The sequence below is a fragment of the Littorina saxatilis genome, unplaced genomic scaffold, assembly GCF_037325665.1.
Source record: "Littorina saxatilis isolate snail1 unplaced genomic scaffold, US_GU_Lsax_2.0 scaffold_898, whole genome shotgun sequence".
In the NCBI taxonomy this organism is placed as follows: Eukaryota; Metazoa; Mollusca; class Gastropoda; order Littorinimorpha; family Littorinidae; genus Littorina; species Littorina saxatilis.
The window spans coordinates 3,149-9,923 of NW_027126407.1; the positions used below are offsets into that span (position 1 = coordinate 3,149).

The 6,775-nt window shown below is 39.8% G+C and overlaps 1 long non-coding RNA gene across 1 annotated transcript; it reads right to left on the reverse strand.

Annotated features, from left to right (window-relative positions):
• Positions 1 to 4,635: 4,635 nt before the first annotated feature.
• On the reverse strand, positions 4,636 to 6,503 carry LOC138954843 (uncharacterized). Its single transcript, XR_011451976.1, has 3 exons — positions 6,367 to 6,503; positions 5,075 to 5,173; positions 4,636 to 4,770 (listed from the first exon to the last, which is right to left on the reverse strand). It is a non-coding gene; the product is annotated as an uncharacterized lncRNA (long non-coding RNA).
• Positions 6,504 to 6,775: the final 272 nt, after the last annotated feature.

Sequence of the window (6,775 nt, forward strand, 5' to 3'; positions counted from 1 at the left end):
CAGCTTCTCAGAGGAATGACACCTACACAAATCAACATGCCTTAATGTCAGTGTTAGACCAGATATGTGAACAAAACTGACTGATTTGGATGCAGATTTGATTGTTTTTTCTATTGACGTGCAGAAGATGTTTTGTTTTGGCAGTTCTGATTTTTTGTCAATTTTAACGCGGGAACATTGATTTTGCGAATTTGATTTTGCAGGGTGTCTGTGTTGTATTTTCCACTGTATAAACACTATGTCATATAAACCCAATCTGCTTTCTGAATAGGTTTGGGGAATGAATGGCTTTTTTCAGTCATATACAGGATAAACCAAAAAAATGTAACACTAAAACAATGCTAATAACTTCTACATCTGTTGACCGAATCACTTTATTTTTAAGGTACATAAACCGCAGCCAGTGCATGACCCTTCCACAAAGTGGACATTTTGTAGATCAAATGTAACTGGTCAAATGGTCTGACTTTTGTGCTCTATTTCAAAAAATAAATTCCAAATTCGGCGGTCGATTCACTAAAACGAAGTTTGACCATGAACGGTATCAATACTTACTTAATTTAAACCCTCCAGACTTTTAGCTTTTATATTATCTGAATGTCTGAGTATACACCCCCTAGATCATCGGTGACCTGAAGAAAGCAGTTATATACTCATAGACAGACGCGTGTGAAGCATGTTTAAATGTGGAGTACGCTCATTTAAAAAAAAATACACCAAGTTTGTTTGAGAATACTCCAAGTCCAAAACAGGGATTCCCAGATCTGAATGTTGATTAAGGTATACTTTTGTGATTCGAATTGCCCCGAATGTTACAATCTTGAGCGCTTAGATCGGGCAAGTTTGGCTACCGCTCAATTTTAAAACCCGTACCGTTGAGTCGATCCCCAAAATTGGGAACTTAATTTAAAATTGCACAAAAGTCAGCCTATTTGATCTTCAAAATTGTCACTTTGTAGAAGGGTCATGCATAGGCTGAAGTTTATGTCCACAAATGTAGGTTATTAACTTGTTGTGGGTTGCATTGTTTTTGGGTCAACCTGTATTTGGTTTTTTTAATAAACGGCCTCATCATAAAGATTTGCCCTCAAACGGATCTGCCTACTTTTTATGACGAGTATTATAGTTGGCTCAGTGGCTAAAGAAACATTCTACAGGATGAATAAATAAACAAACAAATCTCATGATTCTCTGTGCTTTAATGTGTGTGTGTGTGTGTGTTTTGGGGAGTTTGTTTTGGTTTTTAGTGAGAGGATGGCTGGTGGTTTGGATGGGGTGAAAAGCTGAGTGACACTGTGATTGTGGATAATTAAATTGTTGTTGCTGCTGTCAGTTTCAAGGCACCGTTCTTCTTGCAAACGCCAAGTTTGGCTTACTATTTTATATCTGCATGGGCTCTTACATGAGGTTAGGCCATCTATACACTTTGATACATACCAAACATTTACATTCTGACTGGGTCATGTGCAAAGTTGGAATGAATACATTTTGCGGATTGATGCCAGTAGAAGTTAAACAAATTAATTGATCAAACATTCCAACACTTCAAAGTAAACACACGTGTTTTTGACAGCTGGTATATGTTAAAGTGGAGGGATGGTTTTATTCCACGTGAAGCCTGCATGCCACATCTGAGACGTTGAGCGAAATCGTTTACACAAAATATGCAATCATTGTTTATCATCATTTAAATTAAAACGTTCATACACAATGACACAACAAATGTTGTCGGAAACTCAAAAGAACACATGAAAGAATAAAAGATGATCAATGCAGCAAAACGCGCCACTTGTACAGAGTGGGTTACAATTTCATTCTTTGTTTAATTTAGCCTTCACATTTCCCTTATCATATCTTATATTTTAACATCGTTCTGTTCTTGTCAGCTTGAAATGTTTGCAGTTTTTACTCACGAAACAGGTTAGTCTTCTGAAGTCAGTGCAACATCAAAGCTAAAATTTCACACATGAGATGCATTTTGATGATCAGCTCTACGAAGCAATGCATTTAAACTGGCGCAGATTAATTTTCAAATGATGTTCAAGCAACAGCTAGCTTCCTTATAGACAGAGTGTCTAAGTTACAAAATATAGTCATCTCAGTATCCAACTTCATTACCTCTGTTTCTTTGCTTGCTTAGAAGAACTTCTCAGAGTGTTTGCGGCATTCATCAAACAAGATCATACACATTAAAATATTGTCACTTCCTACTCATTGAATAATGTATTCATTGTATCTAATTATTCATGTTAAAGACCAGCACAAAATTGCAATCATTTAAATATGTCACTGACATAAAGTATTCTACCCGATCTGGAAAAAAGGAAGAAAATCATAAGTGCATGATTCAAATCACTGATGATGTCTTGTAATTCGGTAGTGTTTCCAGTTAATCTTTTCTCTTTACATCTCACAATTCTTTTACTAGTTTATTTTGTAAGTAGAACACCAGGCCAAAACATTGTTGGCTCCTTTTGTATGACATCACACATTTTCAAGGATTTGCTTGCAAACTTGCTTGTTTCTTAATTTGTTTAATGATCGCCCCAAATTACATTCCTTCCTTTATCTGGCACTCTTGTTCTCAACTTTGTCCCTCCCTCTTAGCGGTTTAGAGAGAGAGGGAGAGAGTGTGTGTGTGTGTGTGTTAGTGTGTGCGTATGCCTGTGTGTGTGTGAGAGAGAGAGAGATAGAGACTGAGAGAAAGAAAGAGAGAGTTGATCTATTGTCTTGATTCCCTCATTCAATTTTCTTTTGTTGTATAGTGTAGAACTTAGACAGCTTCGTGACATACCTGTGGTGCGGTTTTATGGTCGTTTAACTCTCCATCGGTGAACCATGCAATTATTTCTCTTCAACGATTACTCGGTCTCTACTGACAACTCTAAACTCCACAAAACACGACTTTTTTCAGTTCAGAAATGTCAGTTTCGCTCCCATAAATTGAAACACAAACTTAAATACATCCATACATCATTGTCTGTTACAAAGTTCCAGCTTTGCTTTAAAATGCACAATCAGTATGAGGGACACGGACTTTTTCCCAGTACATACCGACTGAGCCATCACTCAAATCTTCGACGACACTGACTCAGCCTATATATATGCTGCGTACATCTCCCCGGTCGGGCAGTTTTAGCTCTAGTAATGTGCGGAAGAACTGAGAGAAACATTTGCGTTCTGCCTATGTTTGTCTTGTTTGCTCGCCAAAATAATATTGCATCGATCAACCACTCAAGTTCGCACTGTTACCATGCTCCCAATCCCATGCTGGTTTGTTTACCACTTTCGAAGGTGAAGAGTTCACCGCGCCTGCGCAGTGACGGGGATTCCCCGTGACGTCACTTGAAAGTTATGACCTACTCTTTTTGTTGGTAACTAAGTAGTCTCGACCAAGTTCGCTCTCATGCATTGCAGACTGACTAAATCTTTAGTTACGAACTGCGTAGTTCGAACCTACGTTTAGTTGCTAACTATAATAGTCTCCATTCATGCATTCCACTACAGAACTCTGTCCTTCTAGTTTCAGACTAACAGGCCTCCTGAGCGAGCCACTTTCCAAGGGAAGCTAAACTCGCGTATGGAAACAGTACTGTAGTCTGGGATGCCGTTTTCAGTATTCTGAGCGTTGAAGAATGTGTAAAGAGAAGAAACGATAACAGCAGGAGAAATAAAAGTCGTGTGTGCATTATTTGGCTTTTGGAGGGACGATTTTGAGTTTGATTCCGTTCTTGCACATGCTCCAAAGCATGTAACATACAATCTTGGACACGTTTGGTTTAGTAGTGGCAAAGAAGGAAAGCGTGTGACATAACTTCATATTTGGGCGTTTCAGGTTGACCAAAACTTCAAAGAAACTACAAAACACACGGCATGTGTTTGATTGCATGTGTGTGTGCTCGTTCAATCCTCAAAACAACAACAAAGTCAGTACCTGAAAGAAATTCAATCGATACATAAATGTTATTTGCGTTTTTGACCAAAATATGACATTTTACACAGATATCAACAGTCATTGTTCACCTCGACCGCTAGCGCGGTCTCGGAAAACAATGACTGTCTCGATCTGGGGCGGGGATATAGCTCGGGATATAGCTCAGTTGGTAACGCGCTGGATTTGTATTCAGTTGGCCGCTGTCAGCGTGAGTTCGATCCCAGGTTCGGCGGAAATTTATTTCAGAGTCAACTTTGTGTGCAGACTCTCTTCGGTGTCCGAACCCTCCCCCCCCCCCCCCCCCCTCCCGTGTACACTACATTGGGTGTGCACGTTAAAGATCCCACGATTGACAAAAGGGTCTTTCCTGGCAAAATTGCTTAGGCACAGTTACTAATTGTCTACCTATACCCGTGTGACTTGGAATAATAGGCCGTGAAAGGTAAATATGCGCCGAAATGGCTGCAATTACTGGCCGTATAAAATTTCATCTCACACAGCATCACTGCAGAGCGCCTAGAACTGTACCCACGGAATATGCGCGATATAAGCCTCATTGATTGATTGATTAAAATGTCATATTTGAGTCAACAACGCAAACAAACAATCAGACAATTACAATGCACAAACAACCGAACTACCAAAGTACCAAACAAAAGCACACACACAAATAAAATGAAAAAAAAAGATCTAAGTGAAGTCACCTGTACAACCGGGAAACTTGAGGTTGGTGTTCGCTGTGCACGCCGTACAGTTACCCGAGTCCTGATCACAGCGTTCACAGCCATCCCCACATTTGTAGTAGCAGGTATTTCCGTATCTACCATCATTACAACCTAAAACAATAGTTCATTCATCCCGTTAGATGACGTAACACCTATCTACACTATTGTTTCAATACATGATGACATGTTAGCTCTCTACTGCTGCTGTGATACAATAATAAACACAAAGGGCGTGTGTGTGTCCGTGTGTGTATGTGTCCGTGTGTGTATGTGTGTGTGTGTGTGTGTGTGTGTGTGTGTGTGTGTGTGTGTGTGTGTGTTTGTGTGTGTGTGTGTGTATGTAGCTGTGTATGTGTGTCTGTGTCTATGTGGCTTAGTCTAATGTGTATGTGTCTTGATTCAGAATTATACTCACCCTCACATTTCCCAGTGTTACTGTTACACTGGCTGTCCTTACAGTTTGTCGAGCACTGATTGCACCAGTTGTTGAACTTGTAGTAGCCCGAAGCACAGTCTGGAACCACAGCATATATGCACAGAAAGGCATTGTACTCTTTTATTTTCCGTGCATAAAGAAAATCAAATCCAAAGATCAAGGGAATATGTATATTACAGTGGAGACACGTTACGCCTCTTTATCATACATACGTGAGAGAGACCACCCATGAGATAACACTTTAGTTCAATTCACAGGCTAGTATATCATGTAAATGAGGTCGTGTCAAACTAGTCTGGCAAATAAATGATTTTCTACTGTTTATGATGCTACAGTCACGGAGCCAAACGTCATTCCAGAAACACTTTTACGTTTCCAGTTTCCCCTGGAATAATTTTTGGAACTAACACGTCACGCTAAACTGTCTAGATGTGACGCCTCTTCGCTTTGACGTAAACGATTGCACGTGGCTTTGTAATGGCCCTTGTATTGCTTTTAAATTTGACATGGATGTTGTTACTACCATTGCAAAAGAATGTGTGAAATATAATAGCGTTTTGATGAGTTTTTTGGGGTAATATAACTTTTTAGAAAAGTGTTATTAAACTGTAATAACGCTTTTTAGTATAGTTGCACAAATTTAGCATTTTGCGAACTTCAACACAAATGAATATTACAATTAAGGATCAATTTTGGTACACAAGCAACAACGCGTTTGGGTTGTAGGAAAATTAGAACGCGAAACAAAATTAACGAAGAACAGGTCTTCCAACATCAAAACCTAGTCCAGCGCAGCAGACTGCACTGGCACGCTTTTTATCGCTGTGAGTGACGTGCCAGTTCAGTCTGCTGCTACAAAAGTAATAATTCTTGGAAGTACTCACCCATGCATTTATTAGCCCACCTGGTCCTCAAACAATTAGCAGGTAGCATAAAGTCCTTCTGGGTTAAATAAGAAACATGGCGCACTTAGACAGCAATAAACAGACGTGTATTGACATCCAAAACAGATGGAGTTTGAAAATCAAGAATAAGAAAACAGGACATGTAAGTTTTAGAGCAAATTCATAAGACAGACACGACACATTCACCAATGTCTCGACCTATTTAGATCTAGAAATTGGACACAAGACACACACACAAGGCACGAAATAATGCAAGGGACATCCCTTACCTTTGAGCGTTACTTTCTCGAACATGGCACAATAAATCAACATTTTGTTAGTACTCTCCTATAACGATCTTTAATGCAGAACAAAAACAAGCGTTACCTGTACAGCTGGGGGCCTGGAAGTTGTTACTGCAGGCTGTGCACCTGCCGTCTTGGGTACACTGCGTGCACTGGGTGTAAGTATCTGACTTTATTGTTGAGCATGGCGAGCCACACTTATCTCCATGGGAGCCGTTATAACATTCTGCAACATTGTAACTTACACATCAAAACCAACATTCAGCATGCAGGAATTAGTAGTCGCTTATACTACTGCAAGGAAAGTCAACGCTGCAAAGAGATTCCCCTGTCTAATTCAGCACCATAAACAAACAGTCACCATGCAAACAGAGTTGTGTATTTGATGTGTATGCGCGTGTGTGTGTGTGTGTGTGTGTGTGTGTGTGTGTGTGTTTGTGTTAGTGTGTATTATGTGTGCGTGAGTGTGTGTGTGTGTAAGGTTGTGTGTG